This window comes from Oncorhynchus clarkii, chromosome 29 (assembly GCF_045791955.1).
Source record: "Oncorhynchus clarkii lewisi isolate Uvic-CL-2024 chromosome 29, UVic_Ocla_1.0, whole genome shotgun sequence".
Taxonomy (NCBI): Eukaryota; Metazoa; Chordata; class Actinopteri; order Salmoniformes; family Salmonidae; genus Oncorhynchus; species Oncorhynchus clarkii.
In genome coordinates, this window is record NC_092175.1 from 3,982,205 (window position 1) to 4,001,319 (window position 19,115).

A 19,115-nucleotide genomic window follows, 5' to 3' on the forward strand; every position below is an offset into this window, starting at 1 on the left:
GATTGAAACCAGGTGTGTAAGACAAAGACAAAACAAATGCAAAATGAAAAGTGGATTGGCGATGGCTAGAAGGCCGGGGACATCGACCACCGAACGCCGCCCGAACAAGGAGAGGGGCCGACTTCGGCAGAAGTCGTGACAAGCTGCTACCCCAAGCCATAAGACTGCTGAACAGTTAATCAATTGGCTAAACCCAGACTATTTGCATTGAAACCCCCCCCCCCCTTTTTTTTTTACACTGCTGACACTCGCTGTTAATTATCTATGCATAGTCACTTTACCCCTACCTACAAGTACATATTTCCTAAATTACCTCAACTAACCTGTACCCACATTGACTTGGTGCCGGTACCCCTTGTAATATAGCCTTGTTATTATTTTATTATGTTACATTTTTTTACTTTTATTTATTTAGTAAATATTTTCTTAACTTTCATTTTTCTTAAAAGTGCATTGTTGGGGGCTCGTAAGTAAGTTTAACTTTTAGCTTGCTTGGACAGTTTCACCACCACCACCATGTGAGTTACCTTGTTTCCCCTTACAGCTTAGACAAGAAACAGTCAGAAAATGCAATTCTTTACCTTGTATTTCTAACAGTTTAGCAGAAGGCCACCCCAACATATTCGAGTTGGTAAGTGCATGAGAAAACAACACATTTACTAATTCATCTGTTCTTGATTCTTTGTCTCCTGTGGAGCTCAATTAGTCCAGTAGTCTACTAGTTAAAGGTGAGTAGGTTGTCTTTTGCTACTTCAATATATAATTTGCAGTATTTTGTCGCTGTTTTTCATGTAACACACAGATGTTCTGCAGTTCTATTCTGAACTCTGCCCCTCATCTGTCTCCTGACCTCCCCAGTTAAAACAGAGCCTGTAAACAACAGTGAGACACCACAGAAGGCAGTACTGGACAGCCATGCAGGCGACGATAACACCACACACAGTTTCAGCCTCTCACTTCTCCCTTTAAAACGGAGCCTAAGACACATGCATACTCACAGATGTTGGTTTAACAGCCATATTAAAACCAACTCTCACCAAGTTTACCATTACAGACATCCGTTTCCCTTCACACCAACACACATACTGTAAGCTGTTCATGTGATGTCACCATTACTCTCACTCTTGTTATAAAGTCAGCTTTTACCATATTTATTAAACATCTTGTATTTTCTTTCTCCTAGGAATTATATTTTATGCATTGCTGGTGAAATGGACAATCAAACACGTCAGGTGTGGCTTGATTGGATAATACAATTGCCATGCAACCTTATATCTTGTGCAATCTGTGCATTCTTTTGAAGGAATGTGGATTGACCTACATGAAATTATCTGAAGGATGAGGAAAGAATCTACAGGAATTCTTCCCTGGAAATCTTGTGGAATTAACTGCAGGACTCTTACCTACAGGATATCCCACAGGATCTTGGGGCCATTTTGGTGTAGGACAATTCCTTCATGTAGTCCTTCAGGAAACAGTCCTGCAGGATTTATTTGAGGACTATCTGCAGGTTCCCTGCAGGATTGCTTTCCTGAAAGACTACCGGCATGATTCCTACAGGATCCTGCAGGAATTGTCATACAGGAGAGTGGCCCCGAAAATCCTGTGGGATATCCTGCATGACTTCCTATTCCTGCAGGATAAATAATCTGCAGGATTCCTGCAAAATTTATTGTGAAGGATTCCTGTAGGACTTTTTTGGAATGGTGGTCTGGATTGCGCTGCTTGTATACAACTTTTTAACCCTTTACAACCCATATCGGCCTTCGATGGCCTTTCTTTAAATGAATATAGCGGCCGCGAACGGTCTTGTTTTTCTAACAATAACGTCTCTGTCAATAACACAAAATGAACTCGCTAACAACTTGTTTTAGTATTCACATGGCTGTTGTCATCAACCAGACACCGGAAACAGGGTATGCTGTCATTAGGTTTGTTTGTGTGATTTTTTTTCTCTTCCAATTCATTACTCAAAATGCTTGAATGATTGCTCCAGCATTTAGCTGTGTACAGTCAGCTAACTAGATGGCTGTTTTGTCTTGTTTCTACAAATGTAATTCATATGGAAACGGCTCAAGCTGCTTGCTATAGCTACCTAGTCTGTAAGGCAAGAAAAGTTGTGTGCCGGTAAATGTGGGCTGCGCTCTTGAAGCATCAACCTCAGCTATCCATACAGTCAACCAGCTAACTAGCCACCAAAATGGAGATTAGAGCAATTTGTGGTTATCTGTTGGGATAAGGTTATGGTTTGTCATGTTTGGTAGGTACAGATATTCATAGGCTATACGTTGCCCTTTTCCTATTATTTGACAGTTTAGCTGTCGTCTTAGTGGACATGCCCGCGCAGTGGAACTCATAGGATATTGAGTGGCAGTGATATTTGTTTACATAGCCAGCTAACAAGTTGCTTGTTTTGTCCTGTTTCTACGGATGCTATTCACTTGGAAACTGTCCCATATTCGTAACTAGCTAATAAGCTAACATTGGCGAACTCTGTAGTTAGTCTGTCAGGCAAGAAAACGAGAGTTGATTGTGCTTCGCTCGCGACGCTGTCATTTGATCGTCTCACTCCCTTCGTACAAAGACAACCAGTTAACTATGCCTGTCGTAGCATCATCCCCCGTTCTGAAAGACTTGGCATTAACCGTCAGTCAGACATCATATGCTGCGACATCTGTAGAACGTTGATAACAATGGCAACGATGCGACCGAGTTGCAACACAAGATCGTAATCAATAAAAGGTCACAATATGGTGCAGAGCGTTCCATTTGCCTCCTGGGGGGCAAGGAGACTCTCCAGCTCCCCTACCATTGACAACTGAGTGCCATTTTCACGGGATTGTTAAATAAATGTTTACCATTTGGTTGTAATATCCTCGATCTTGAAGAGCATAGTCAGAACTACACATTTCTGATTATTCCATGCAAAGTAATTGTGCACATTTAGCTCTATCATCAGAGATATAAAGCAAGTAACTGCATGCTTTTCATGATCACATAAATTGATCATGTCATTTCAGATATGTGATGGTAGCCCCTCAATATTGGCCACCATTAATTTGATATTTGACTGATATAAAATTAAAGTGAACTATACAAGCATGAGTTGTTTAGGTTCATTTCTCGTCCTTTGTGGGCTCTGCCGTTCAAGCAGCAGAAGGGTGAAATTGCCCGTGCAGTGGTAAGTAGACCTAAGGCCTTTTCACACTGCATTGTTCTTAGCCCCGGAGTATCTTAGCCCCAGGAGACTGGCACGGGGCTAAAAAGTGTAGTTCTGAGTGAACTTAGAGGTAACGATATTAAAATCAAATAGTTTTACTATAACATTTATTTAACAATCCCTCGAAAACGGCACTTAGTTGTCAATGGTTTTAGCAGAGTTCTTGCCCCCCAGCAGCCCAATGGAATGCTCTGCACCGTATTGTCACGTTTTAGTGATAACAGCACATTAAATGTTCTATCCTTCTTTTTGTTCTCCACTTTCATGGGATTTCCTCAGCATTCTAAAAGTCCCATTGTGACATCATCATGACTTACAACATTCCATTCACTGTAAATGCAACAATACAACTTTTGACACAAATCAGCTACTTTGTCAACAATGTAGACACACAACTAGTGAACACAACACACACAACTACTGACCACAACCAAACAACTATTGGCAACGACAACACAACTACAGACTACAACTCCTGACCACAAGTACTGACCAAAACCATACAACTACTGATCATAACTACTGATCCCAACCACACAACTGACCACAACCACACAACTACTGGCCACAACTACATTCCATAACTACTGAACACAACCACTGATCACAATTATTGATCCCAACCACAAAACAACTGATCACAACTACTGATCACAACCACAACCACACAACTAATGGCCACAACCACAAAACTACTGACCACTAATGACTACAAATAATGACCACTACTACAGGAACCACACAGTACATTCAAATCTAGGTAGTGTTTTCAGTAGCTAACTAGATGGTAACTTTACAGGTAAAGCTGTGGGACTTGCTTTAGTTATATATAGTCAAAGTAAAAATAATTGGTCTGATTACTTTGATAGACTACTATATCAACCGTATTACTTTTGGCTCCAATGCCTTCCCACTGTGTGACACAATGTCACTATTTTCATTCCATTTCCCCCAGTGGTGTAGATTTTGCACATACTGCCACGTTCAGAACAAGTTCCCGAGTTGGATGACCGTTGGATGTTGGATGACCGTTAAAATAGATTTTTCCCAGTCGGAAGTTGGAGATTTGAGTTGCAAGTTTTTTTGAATGTGGCATACGTGTGCAACAGTTGGTGTTTTCAAGACAACTGTGGTGCGTTCAGTTCGCTTAAACATTTGCTGTTGCGGAATAGTTTGTACTGAAAGACAAAGCACTACATGCTGACCATGCCGCCCGCAAGCGTTGCAAAATAAATGTACACATAAGTTATTCAATCATTGCACCCACACTGTTTATGCGCTTCTGCGTAGCCAGGCGCTAAAATAGAACTTGGTTCTATTTGTGGCGCTTGACGTGCTGCAAGTTCCGCCTCTCCCATCATTGGTTTTTAGGAGCATACAGTGGGGCAAAAAAGTATTTAGTCAGCCACCAATTGTGCAAGTTCTCCCACTTAAAAAGATGAGAGGCCTGTAATTTTCATCATAGGTACACTTCAACTATGACAGACAAAATGAGAAAAAAAAAACAGAAAATCACATTGTAGGATTCTTTAGTAATGTATTTGCAAAGTATGGTGGAAAATAAGTATTTGGTCAATAACAAAAGTTTATCTCAATACTTTGTTATATACCCTTTGTTGGCAATGACAGAGGTCAAATGTTTTCTGTAAGTCTTCACTTGGTTTTCACACACTGTTGCTGGTATTTTGGCCCATTCCTCCATGCAGATCTCCTCTAGAGCAGTGATGTTTTGGGGCTGTTGCTGGGCAACACAGATTTTCAACTCCCTCCAAAGATTTTCTATGGGGTTGAGATCTGGAGACTGGCTAGGCCACTCCAGGACCTTGAAATGCTTCTTACGAAGCCACTCCTTCGTTGCCCGGGCGGTGTGTTTGGGATCATTGTCATGCTGAAAGACCCAGCCACGTTTCATCTTCAATGCCCTTGCTGATGGAAGGAGATTTTCACTCAAAATCTCACGATACATGGCCCCATTCATTCTTTCCTTTACACGGATCAGTGTTCCTGGTCTCTTTGCAGAAAAACAGCCCCAAAGCATGATGTTTCCACCCCCATGCTTCACAGTAGGTATGGTGTTTTTTGGATGCAACTCAGCATTCCTTGTCCTCCAAACACGACGAGGTGAGTTTTTACCATAGAGTTATATTTTGGTTTCATCTGACCATATGACATTCTCCCAATCTTCTGTGTCTTTTATACTGATAACAAGTTCAAACAGGTGACATTAATACAGGTAACGAGTGGAGGACAGAGGAGCCTCTTAAAGAAGAAGTTACAGGTCTGTGAGAGCCAGAAATCTTGCTTGTTTGTAGGTGACCAAATACTTATTTTCCACCATAATTTGTAGGATTTTTTATGAATGTATTTGCAATGTGATTTTCTGGATTTTTTTTCTCATTTTGTCTGTCATAGTTGAAGTGTACCTATGATGAAAATTATAGGCCTCTCATCTTTTTAAATGGGAGAACTTGCACAATTGGTGGCTGACTAAATACTTTTTTGCCCCACTGTATATCCATGTGGGTGATTGAAAGATGAACTGAGGTCCACACTCCAGTCCAGTTGGTGGTGGTAATGCACCTTAAATTGGTTGCCAAACACCTTATAAAGTCCAAACAAGAAGAAGCCTGAAGGAGGAGAGATTACTGGAAAATAACTTGGTTTACCGTTTTATCTGTGGATTAATTGTCAGAATAGAGGACCTTGTAAATTTCAGGTAAAATAACAACCCTGTCACTGGTGTAGAGAGGAGTAGGCAGGAGGCAGTTACAGGTTTAGAACTCCTGAATTTATTTAAGCACCAAAGATCAAAGCGGGACGACACCCAAACGCTGTTGTGCTCAAACTACATAAACAAAAACGTGTTTGTCTCCTGAGGGGGAATAGACTTTGTCGTGCCCTCTTCACGACTGTCTTGGTGTGTTTGGACCATGATAGTTTGTTGGTGATGTGGACACCAAGGAACTTGAAGCTCTCAACCTGTTCCACTACAGCCCCGTCGTGAGAATGGGGGCGTGCTCGGTCCTCCTTTTCCTGTAGTCCACAATCATCTCCTTTGTCTTGATCACGTTGAGGGAGAGGTTGTTGTCCTGGGACCAGACGGCCAGGTCTCTGACCTGCTCCCTATAGGCTGTCTCATCTTTGTCGGTGATTAGGCCTACCACTGTTGTGTTATCGGCAAACTTGATGATGGTGTTGGAGTCGTTCCTGGCCATGCAGCCATGAGTGAACAGGGAGTACAGGAGGGGACTGAGCACACACCCCTGAGGGTCCCCCTGTTGAGGTTCAGCGTAGCGGATGTGTTGTTCCCTACCCTTCCCACCTGGGGGCGGCCCGTCAGGAAGTCCAGGATCCAGTTGCAGAGGGAGACGTTTTGTCCCTAGGTCCTTAGCTTAGTGATGAGAATTGAGGGCACTATGGTGTTGAACGCTGAGCTGTAGTCAATGAACAGCATTCTCACATAGGTGTTCCTACTGTCCACGTGGGAAAGGGCAGTGTTGAGTGCAATAGAGATTGAATGATCTGTGGATCTGCTGGGGCGGTATGCGTTTTTGAGTGGGTCTAGGGTTTCTGGGATGATGGTGTTGATGTGAGCCATGACCAGCCTTTCAAAGCACTTCATGGCTACCAATGTGAGTGCTACGGGTCGGTAGTCATTTAGGAAGGCTTCCTTAGTGTTCTTGGGTACAGGGACTATGGTGGTCTGCTTGCAACATGTTGGTATTACAGACTGGTTGAAAATGTCAGTGACGACACTTGCCAGTTGGTCAGCGCATGCTCAGAGGACACGTCCTGGTAATCCGTCTGGCCCTGCGGCCTTATGAATGTTGACCTGTTTAAAGGTCTCACATCGGCTACGGAGAGCGGGATCACACAGTCGTCCGGAACAGCTGGTGCTCTCATGCATGTTTCAGTGTTACTTGGAGCAAAGCGAGCATAAAAGTAATTTAGCTCATCTGGTAGGTTTGTGTCACTGGGCAGCTCATCTGTTAGGTTTGTGTCACTGGTAGGTTTGTGTCACTGTGCTTCCCTTTGTAGTCTGTAATAGTTTGCAAGCCCTGCCACATCCGACAAGCGTCGGAGCCGGTGTAGTACGATTCAATCTTAGTCCTATATTGACGCGTTGCCTGTTTGATGGTTTGTCGGAGGGTATAGCGGGATTTCTTATAAGCTTCCGGGTTAGCGTTCCGCTCCTTGAAAGCGGCAGCTCAACCTTTTAATACAGTATGAATATTCTCTGTAATCCATGGCTTCTGGTTGGGGTATGTAATAGATGTTACTGTTTCATCAGGGAGCCACAAAGATGAAGTAAACAAATGTAATCGCTGAATTCACGTTGTTTGCTATTTCATGCAGCCACAGAATAGAAAGCTAAATAAATTGTTTTGTATTCAAATTTCGCAATGTTTAAAGTTGAGATATCATTCACACAAAGTAATTCAATTGGTTGTGCAAGTAATCCTCCACGATAATTGTAAAATTTGCCTCATGCTAGGTTCAGACGAGGGACACAAAAAGTGTCATACCAGTCGGTATAGCGGGACAAGAAAGCAAGAAGGAGGGTGACGCAAAAGAAAGCCAGCATGACAATATGCATTGCTATGGTGAGTTCAGTAAATAAACAGTGCAAATCAACATCCAGTAGAAAACAACACTATGGCAGAAGGCAGAAGTTGAAATATTTGGCGGCAGTTGGTTAAACTCTGGCGGCAAGGCCCGTCTACCGTGGCAGCTGACGGCATTCACCGCCAGTCTCAACAGCATTTTCCGTTGTGCTCTTATTGAAAACAATGACTTCCAGCTTGCCATCTACCTCCTACCATCTAAGCACAGCATCGTGTAAGGACATTCAAAACTATTCAGATTAACAGTTAATGAAACCAGCAACGCACATAATTATTGTCAGTGATTGACAGTATATAGGTATTATTGCATGCTGAATAAGTAATCACATTGAAATGAGATTCAATGATCATGATCAGTTTTATATATAATCTATGACAGTTTTGTAAATTGGTTTGGTAGCTGTATTGACATTGTTGGTTGGTTAGCAAGCAATTGATGTTACACATCATTCACATTTGGGAAAATTTGTCCCGCCGCTTGGTAGCTAGCTGTCGTTAGTTCAAATAAATCAAATTATGTACTAATATGAAAGGGAAATTGTAGGCTAAACTATGAAGTATGAACACCCGATATCTTAATTTAATTAATGAGGTCCCATGCAGAGGGTTCTCTGTTGAACGTAGACATGCTTTGGGCAGTCCTTGCACTTTCAAACCTATGCCAAACCGTCACATATAGCACCGCCCGTAATGCTAAATGGCGTGAAAAGAGTTGGCTTGTTTGACATTGCAGCCGACACTGCAGGCAACTGCCGACTGACTGATCTACAAATCACCTTGGATCATAAAAAACGACTCATAATTGTTTGTAGATCAGTGAGTCACAATTTACCCATGATACATCACGTTTTTTGAAGCTCTCGAACACAGTCAGTGTGTCTGTCACGCCCTGACCATAGAGAGCTGTTTATTCTCTATGTTGGTTGAGTCGGGGTGTGATTTAGGGTGTATTATGTAGGGGAATTGTATATCTATGTTGGCCTGATATGGTTCCCAATCAGAGGCAGCTGTTTATCATTGACTCTGATTGGGGATCATATTTAGGTAGCCATTTTCCCATTGTGCTTGGTGGGATCTTGTCTAGGTATAGTTGCCTGTGAGCACTACTCTGAGCTTCACGTTTCCTTTGTTCACTTTATTGTTTTTGTTATTGGAGTTTTCTCTTCCTAATAAAAAGGATGGAAATATACCACGCTGAATTTTGGTCCTTATGACGATTGTGACAGTGTCCCTTCACACTGCGGCTGCACTTGTGCATCGAACCATGTGCAGTGTTGCAGACATGTTGAAATTGTAGTACCTGGATGTAACTGCCGCCCGCCCACATGGTAGAGGCGTTTGAGTTCTATCCACATAATTTGTAATGTCAAAATGATTTGCATATTCAGCACAGCCTACACGCCCATCACATCACAAAATCCGGTGACAGCCAGCTCTGCTTCTTCGTTGACACTTAGCCCCCTGTTAAACTGTAATAGTGACAGAATGAATTAACTAGGAAGGAAATGCGTTGATTTACGGTACCAGTCAAAAGTTTGGACACACCTTCTCATAAGGGTTTTTCTTTGTTTGACTGTTTTCTACATTGTAGAATAATAGTGAAAACATCAAAACTATGAAATATGGCCAACATGGAATCATTTAGTAACCAAAAGTACACATATTGCACTTTTACATTATTCTCCAACACTTTGTTTTTGCATTATTTAAACCAAATTGAACATGTTTCATTATCTACTTGAGGCTAAATTGATTTTATTGATGTATTATATTAAGTTAAAATAAGTGTAAGATGTAAGAAATCTAACGTTTCAGTTCCTTGCTCAGAACATGAGAACATATGAAAGCTGGTGGTTCCTTTTAACATGAGTCTTCAATATTCCCAGGTAAGACGTTTTAGGTTGTAGTTTTTATAGGACTATAGGACCTCTATACCATTTGTATTTCATTAACCTTTGACTATTGGATGTTCTTATAGGCACTTTAGTATTGCCAGTGCAACAGTATAGCCTCCGTCCCTCTCCTCCCTCCTCCCTGGGCTCGAACCAGCAACACAACGACAACAGCCACCACATCCAAGCAGCGTTACCCATGCAGAGCAAGGGAAACAACCACCCCAAGGCTCAGAGCGAGTGAAGTTTGAAACGCTATTAGCGCGTGCTAACTAGCCAGCCATTTCACTTCGGTTACACCAGCCTCATCTCGGGAGTTGATAGGCTTGAAGTCATAAACGGCGCAATGTTTGATGCACAATGAAGAGCTGCTGGCAAAACGCACAATGTTTACGTGCCTGCTTCTGCCTACCATCGCTCAGTCAGATTATATGCTTGTATACTCAGTCAGATTATATGCAACACAGGACACGCTAGATAATATCTAATAATATCATCAACCATGTGTAGTTAACAAGTGATTATGATTAATTGTTTTTTATAAGATAAGTTTAATGCTAGCTAGCAATTTACCTTGGTTTACTGCACTCCTTGTGGAGTGCAACGAGAGAGAGGCAGGTCGTTATTGCGTTGGTCTAGTTAACTGTAAGGTTAAAAGATTGGATCCCCCGAGCTGACAAGGTGAAAATCTGTCGTTCTGCCCCTGAACGAGGCAGTTAACCCACCGTTCCTAGGCCGTCATTGAAAATAAGAATGTGTTCTTAACTGACTTGCCTAGTTAAATAAAGTTTAACTAAAGGTGTTTAAAAAAAATAACAAATCAGCGCCCAAAAATACGGATTTCCGATTGTTATGAAAACTTGAAATTGGCCATTAGTCGGTTGACCTCCAATCTGGACACTGCACTCGCATTGGATCCCTGCCTTTTGGCTGATTCATATGTAGTCTCAGGCTGGGTAGAAAAGAAGTTGAGCACTGTTAAATTGGTGAAGGTAGCTCAAAGTGGTCTTGTGATGATTTTCTTTGTTTATTCCATCCGGAGAGAGCGTGCACTTCATGTCACGTGACTAGGGACAATACCTCTATGACTTGCTTTGCTCTCCAGAGCAGGGTGTCTGAGTGATTACTGGGGTGGCGTTGAGGTGGACTGAAATGGAAAATTCCCTGTGTCTGACGAACACCGTTTGGTGCGACGCAGACCCGGTGGCGAGCGTGGTAAAACTGAGAAGACATTGTTCTTTTGAGTTTTGAAGCAGTTTTTACCTGATAAAGTCATGTTAGGATATGTCAGTTATTCAGTGAGAGCTTTTGTGCCAAACCCACTAAGGTGTTCAGATGCCAAGCTAATGGTTATGTTGCAGCAGTGTGTAGGAGGGAGATTCCAAGATATGAGAAGTGTGCAGGAGGGCATGGGACAAAGGAATGTGTAGTTTTGTGTCAATTGTGGAGTTGCCCAAGTTGCTGGGGATCAGAAGTGCTCGGTGCGAGAGAGACAGGTTGAGGTTGCCAGGGTCAGAAAAGAACAGCAGGTGTGGTATCCTGAGGCAGTGAAGAGACAATGCGTTTACACTTATCCTACAACTACTACTGCACTGATCACAGTCAAACAGAAAAGGCTGATGCTTGGAATTCATTTTTATTGTGAAGTTATTTGATATAGGAAAAATAAAGGGCCATGGCAAACTGCCAATCATGGACACTCTCCCTCTTCCTCCATGGTGTCCTCCAGTCACTCATTAGAAGCAATGCCTTCAATCCATACAGAATGTAATCATACGGTGCTGTAAAACAAACAAAAATGTAGTTTTTAATTGAATCAAATCAAATTGTATTTGTCACATGCGCCGAAATGAAAGTCACATACAGTGAAATGCTTACTTACAAGCTATTAACCAACAATGCAGTTAAGAAAAAAAGTGTTAAAGTATCTACTAAAATAAACTGAAGTAAAAAAATAAATGAATAAAATAAATGATTATGGAGCAAAAATAAAATAACAGTAGTGAGGCTATATACAGGGGGTCCCGGTACAGAGTCAATGTGCGAGGGCACCGGTTATTAGTCGAGGTAATTGAGGTAATATGTAGAGGTAAAGTAACTATGCATGGATAATAAACAGAGAGTAGCAGCAGCGTAAAAATGGGGGTGGGGGGGACAAAGTCCGGGTAGACATTTGATTAGCTATTCGGGAGTCTTATGGCTTGGGGGTAAAAGCTGTTAAGAAGCCTTTTGGATAAAGACATTGGATAAATGCATTTATACACATACAGTAATTCACAATCTCCAATCATGCTGGTGCTGTGGCCAGGGCTGGAAACCGTGCTGATACTGGGGCCGGGACTAGTACTGGGACGGTAACCGGTAACTGGTGTTGGTGCAGGTGCTGTGTTGGATCTGGGACTGTAGAGTGGAGAAATGACAACCTGAGGAGCAAGCAGGCACACAAGGGAGTCCAAGACCGTCAGATTAGGAATGGCACCTTCCTGTGGCCTGCTCACTCTGGGTGAAGGTTTGATCTTTGGTCCCTTTTGTCCCATCGCACCTCGAGTGGTGGTCGGGTGCTGGGGTTAGTGCTGGGACTGGTGTTGGATCTGCAGAGGGGAGGAAGGACAACCCAAGGAGCAAGCAGGCACACAAGCAAGCCCTAGACCCAGAGGTTGGTGGTGGGACTTCCCTGTGGCCTGCTCGCTCCGGATGAAGGTCCGATCTTTAGTCTCTCCTCCGTGCCTCTTCCAGTGTTCTGGTGCTGGATACCGGGAACTAGGTTGGTGCTGGGAATGTAATTGGTGCTGGAACTATAAAGGGGAGGAAAGGCAACCTGAGGAGCAAGCAGGCAGACAAGGAAGCCCTAGACCCGGAGGTCAGTTGTGGCACTCCCTGTGGCCTGCTCAACCAGGGTGAAGGGCTGGGGATGGAGAGTGACGTGGGACGTGGTGAAGGGGCAATGCTGCGAAGAGGCTGAAGGACGGGTCCGGGGTTGGTGTTGGTCCGGGCAGCATGGAGGGCAGTTTAGATGTTAATGTCCTTCCATCTTGCAGCTCTGTGTGCCCATAGGGGAAAATATGCAGTGTTTCTTAGATGGGTCCTTCTGGGAACCGGCAGCATGCTGGTCAGGCTCCGATTGGCTGTTGACACGGTACCTGTGGAGGTTGTACCTAGGGAGAGCTGCCAGTGTCGGGGAGATGGGTCGAAGGATGGAGGAGGTGGAGCGCTGCTTGATCAGTCCTTTATCCACCCCAACCTGCATGATGACAGACACGTTTCTATTACTTAATAGCTTAATGGTCCATGTTATAACTATCTTAAAACAATTCTGTGTATTGGGTAGTACATCTCATAGAGAAAACACGTTTATATTACTGTATCTCAGCCTATTAGAAAAATAGCAAGGTCCACACTCTTGAAATAAAGGTGAAAAATATTTATTCCAATTCATCGATTCTTCCATTCTTTTTAAACTCTTTTCCAAGAATGCCGACCTTCCTAAGAATATTACCAGTGTGCAGCTTTTCTTTCTTTTACTATTTACATATTATTTCCATGTATCAGGATTGGGCAAAGCAACCATCTACTGTTATGAAAGTCTGATTTAAGGAAACTGATGTTACCTCCTCCAACAGCTCATGCAGCCTAAATATTTCTCCATACAGTGCCTTAATCTCCCTCATGTTTCCTCGCTCAGTACTCCATGTCGCTCTAGCCAATCTCCAATAGGCAAGCTCAAGATCATGGATATCCTCCCGAATGCGTAGTTCAACCTGGGTCCCCTTCTCATTGGGCCTCTTCTTTTTCCTCTTCTTTGGGGTTGAATCTGTATTTTCCATGCCCTGCCTACGCACCTTTGGGGCATGAAGGACATTTACAATAGAACATGTTATATTTGATTTTACTCATTGGATTATTATGTGCATTCCGTTGTTATAGAAGTGGTTCCCAAACGTTTTAATGTCCCGTACCCCTTCAAACATTCAACTTCCAGCTGCGCACTCTCAAATGTTGTTTTTAGCCATTTTTCCCCATGTTTTTTTATTTCACCTTTATTTAATTAACCAGGTAGGCTAGGTGAGAACAAGTCCTCATTTACAACTGCGACCTGGCCGAGATAAAGCAAAGCAACACAAACAACAAACAGTCAGTAACACAATAGAGAAAAAATAGTCCATATACAGCGTCTGCAAATGAGGTAAGGGAGGTAAAGCAATAAATAGGCCATATTGGAAAAGTAATTACAATTTAGCAATTAAACATTGGAGTGATAGATGTGCAGAAGATGAATGTGCAAGTAGAGATACTGGGGTGCAAAGGAGCAAAAATATAAATAACAGTATAGGGAGGAGGTAGTTGGATGGGCTATTTACAGATGGGCTATGTACAGGTGCAGTGATCTGTGAGCTGCTCAGACAGCTGCTGCTTAAAAGTTAGCAAGGGACATATGAGTCTCCAGCTTCAGTGTTTTTTGCAATTCGTTCCAGTCATTGGCAGCAGAGAAGGAAAGGCGGCCAAAGGAGTAATTGGCTTTGGGTGTGACCAGTGAAATATACCTGCTGGAGCGCGTGCTACAGGTGGCTGCTACTATGGTGATCAGTGAGCTGAGATAAGGCGGGGCTTTACCTAGCAAAGACTTATAGATGACCTGGAGCCAGTGGGTTTGGCAACGAATATGAAGCGAGGGCCAGCCAACGAGAGCATACAGGTTGCAGTGGTGAGTAGTATATGGGGCTTTGGTGACAAAACGGATGGCACTGTGATAGACTGCTTCCAATTTGCTGAGTATAGTGTTGGAGGCTATTTTGTAAATGACATCACCGAAGTCGAGGATCAACAGGATAGTCAGTTTTACGAGGGTATGTTTGGCAGCATGAGATTTAATTTTGGAATGGAGATGCTTAATGTGATTCTGGAAGGAGAGTTTAGTCTAACCAGACACCTAGGTATTTGTCCACATATTCTAAGTCACAACTGTCCAGAGTGGTGATGCTGGATGGGCAGGCAGGTGCGGGCAGCGATCGGTTGAAGAGCATGCATTTAGTTTTACTTGCATTTAAGAGCAGTTGGAGGCCACGGAAGGAGAGTTGCATGGCATTGAAGCTCGTCTGGAGGTTAGTTAACACAGTGTCCAAAGAAGGGCCAGAAGTATACAGAATGGTGTCGTCTGCGTAGAGGTGGATCAGAGAATCACCAGCAGCAAGAGCGACATCATTGATGTACACAGAGAAGAGAGTCGGCCTGAGATTTGAACCCTGTGGCACCCCCATAGAGACTGCCAGAGGTCCAGACAACAGGCCCTCCGGTTTGACACACTGAACTCTATCTGAGAAGTAGTTGGTGAACCAGGGGAGGCAGTCATTTGAGAAACCAAGGCTGTTGAGTTTGCTGATAAGAATGTGGTGATTGACAGAGTCGAAAGCCTTGGCCAGGTCAATGAATACAGCTGCACAGTATTGTCTCTTATCGATGGCAGTTATGCATATGTCACTTTAACCATATCTACATGTACATACTACCTCAACCAGCCTGACTAACCGGTGTCTGTATGTAGCCTTGCTACTTTTATAGCCTCGCTACTGTATAAAGCCTGTCTTTTTACTGTTGTTTATTTCTTTACCTACCTATTGTTCACGTAATACCTTTTTTGCACTATTGGTTAGAGCCTGTAAGTAAGCATTTCACTGTAAGGTCTACACCTGATGTATTCAACGCATGTGACAAATAAACTTTGATTTGATAGTATCCCAAGAAATTGACTGATGGACCACTTCAGCTAACAGTCCGGTATGCTCTAGACAGCTAGCAGGCTAGCAGATGGGCATTCAGGGGTCATCGCGACGAAGGAGCCTGTTGAAAAACCCCCTTGGGCAGATTACGTCGGTAGTCCAGGTGGGGCTCCGTATCGGCAATAAAAGGGGTCCAGGCCAATTGGCAAAATAGGTATTGTAGCCCAAGGAATAGCTGATTGACCTCTTCAGCTAGCCGGGAGATGGGCCTAGCATAGGCTAGCTCCAGGCTAATTGGTGCTTGCTTCGGGACAGAGACGTTAGCCAGGAGAAGCCAATCGGATAGTAGCTAGCTAGCTGCGATGATCCAGGTGAATAGGTTCAGAGCTTGCGGTAGGAATCCGGTGATATGGAGAAAAAGGAGTCCGATAAGCTCTATACAGACAGAGAAGAGCTCCAACTTTATAATCATTTTGTCCCACACATTGAAATGTAGTTGCGGAGAGTCCCTGTTATCTTAGATTCAGATCATTCAGGTAAGAAAAAACATCACCCAGATAGGCCAGTTGTGTGAGAAACTCGTCATCATGCAAGCGGTCAGACAAGTAAAAATGGTCAATTTTTAAAAAAGTGTCAATACTTTGCCCCTTGATAACCAGTTGTAAAAGCGTTACATGGTCGCTGCCCATATCATTGCATAGTGCAGAAAATACACAAGAGTTCAGGGGCCTTGCTTTAACAACGTTAACTATTTTCACTGTAATGTCCAAAACGTCTTTCAAACTGTCACTAATTCCCTTGGCAGCAAGAGCCTCGTGGATGCTGCAGTGTACCCAAGTGGCGTCGGGAGCAACTGCTTGCACTCGCTTTACCACTCCACTATGTCTCCCTGTCATGGCTTTTGCTCCATCAGTACAGATACCAACACATCTTGACCACCAAAGTCCATTTAATGTCACATAGCTGTCCAGTACTTAAAAAATATCCTCTCCTGTTGTCCAGTTTCCAGAAGAGGACGTCTTCCTTAATTGACCCCCCATAAACGTAATGGACATATACCAGGAGCTGTGCCAGGCCTGCCACGTCTGTTGACTCATCCAGCTGTTTAGCATAGAATTCACTGGCTTGTATGCGAAGCAGTAATTATTTCAAAACATATCCTGCCATGTCACTGATGCATCCGAGCTGACAAGGTAAAAATCTGTCGATCTGCCCCTGAACAAGGCAGTAACCCACTGTTCCTAGGCCGTCATTGAAATTAAGAATTTGTTCTTAAACTGACTTGCCTAGTTAAATAAAGATAAAATAAATAAATTGTCTGTATAGTTTTTTTTGGCCTTTTCACTCAGCATTGTCCTAGCCATATCCACAGCAGCAGGAAGAATTAAGTTCTCCACAATTAGTATGGGGCTTGCCTAGCCACTCAGTATCTCACCATATAAGACGCTTCTAGCCCCTTCTTATTAATGGTATCTGTTGCTTTAGTACATCTTACTACTCGAAAGTAGTCTTAATTCTAGCTCAAAAACTCCCGTGGCTTATTTTCCAAATGGGCATGTTTTGTCTCTAAATGTCTGCGCATGAGTGAAGGTTTAATCAAGTTGTGAGATATATGTGCAAAAAGTACTAACACACTGTGGCTGAGGAAAGGCACTACTCCCAATATAAGTGAACCCCAAAACAATGTAGTTCTCATCATATTTACGCCTCTTCGATGGTCCAACATCCCTGTCTGTTGTTCGGTGCTTTCCGGGGTAAGGGGGCAGTAGCTCTTCGGCTGCAATCAGATTCACAACTGTCAGTGTCTATGCTAGCTGGGCTAACGACAAATGTAGAATTACTGATGCAAGCATTGGATGTGCTCGTGGAAGCAGAACAACCTGTGTCGTCGACAGGTGAAGGTGTAGTACTGCTAGTAGTAGCAGTACTACCAGTAGAGCTGGTATGTGTCTCTATGGATGTGCTTGTGGAAGCAGAACAACTTGTCGTCGACAGGTGAAGGTGTAGTACTGCTAGTAGTAGCAGTACTACCAGTAGAGCTGGTATGTGTCTCTGTGGACGTGTGCCTTACTTTTTAAAAAAACATTTATCAATTTTCGAGCAAACCGAATGAGCAGCAGCTACGTTTGGCTACATACGGACGTTAGTGAAATTCCCGCGAGAGAGTAACGGTTAATGTGATTGGATGTTAATTATTTGACTTTTTATTTGGTGTACCCCCGAGGGTATTGCGCATACCACTGGGGGTTTGGGAATACCTGATATAGAGTATCAAGAAGGTATAATGTTGACACTAGATCAAGCCATAGTTAGTTCAATTGACCATGAATTGTTAGACTGGACCACTTTAGAAAAGGAAGACATATTTAGCATACAGATTGGGACGTTGTGAGAAGTTGTGAGGCTGGGGTGTTGTGAGCCTGGTGACTTTGGGAATCGTCCCGTGCAGTCTGATTGGCTAGAAAATGAAAATAATGACAAATATGCAGTCAGTAATAAGAGGTTATCATGACACAAGCTGGTCATTTTCAGTCTTAGAAAAGCTCATGTCAAAATTCTGATTTTAAAGTTTTGACTTTATGAAGGTTGTGAGAAAGAAATTAGATTCTAAACATTCTTATGATGAACCTCGGGAAGGAGAACTTTCCCATAGTTCCCTTATTACTGTAATCCTGAAAAATAGACACTATGGCTTATAAATCTTCTTACATTATTTAAATGATCTCAATTCAATTGTTCCACTAAATAAGCCTACTCACACTAAATCACAAATGGTCACAACTACTTACCACCAAACACTTCAAAATAACCATCCAAGATATAGCAATGATTTTGAACCCGAATTGAACTCTTAAGTGACAATTTGCAGTAAAGTGACAGTAATGCTATGGCCAACCACTTAGGCTGTCAACATCTCTAAACACAGTTTTTTTTATGACGTAAAGATTGTGATTCAGTAACCACGAGCACAACCGTTCCTTGATTTTAACTGGCGGCTTTATTCTGTAGTTTTAGTCAGAATTATCACCTTCCGTGAGAACTATAAAGTAAATGAAAAATACAGTTAAGCACACTCTTACAACCTTATCTTACGAGTGACTTATTAGCTTGGTATAACTCTGAAGTGCTTACATACATAACAGTTTAACCGGCGTTATAACGGGTTCAGATTAAACACATGAATAAAGGAAAAATACCTCATTGGCTGCTTATTACAGAAGGGAGGAAATCAAACTTCACACTTATTATTCCTGCCGTGAATTCACACTTCATCCTAACATACACTCTTCAACCTTTATGAACTACACCCGATGACATGAAAACTTAGCTAACGCAGCGCAGGATTGCCTTCCCTCCAAAAGTGTGTTGCTACAATAAGGATCCCCGTTACAACAGTATTAGCTACGTAGTTCCGCTTGTATTATCGTTTCCCCCACACAGCGGACAGGTAAACAATTCAAACAAAAGACAACGACATAACCTGTAAGTCTAACTGTCAGTTACATAATGTAATCATGACACACACCCACCCTGACAGACAACCAATCACCAGACCAGAGCGATATAAGCCTATTTTCATTTTGTTTTTTACAAAAACTATATTTTGTTATTTGTTTCATTAGTCCATTGCAAAATGCATCATACAGTTCAGTTCTGTGTTTTG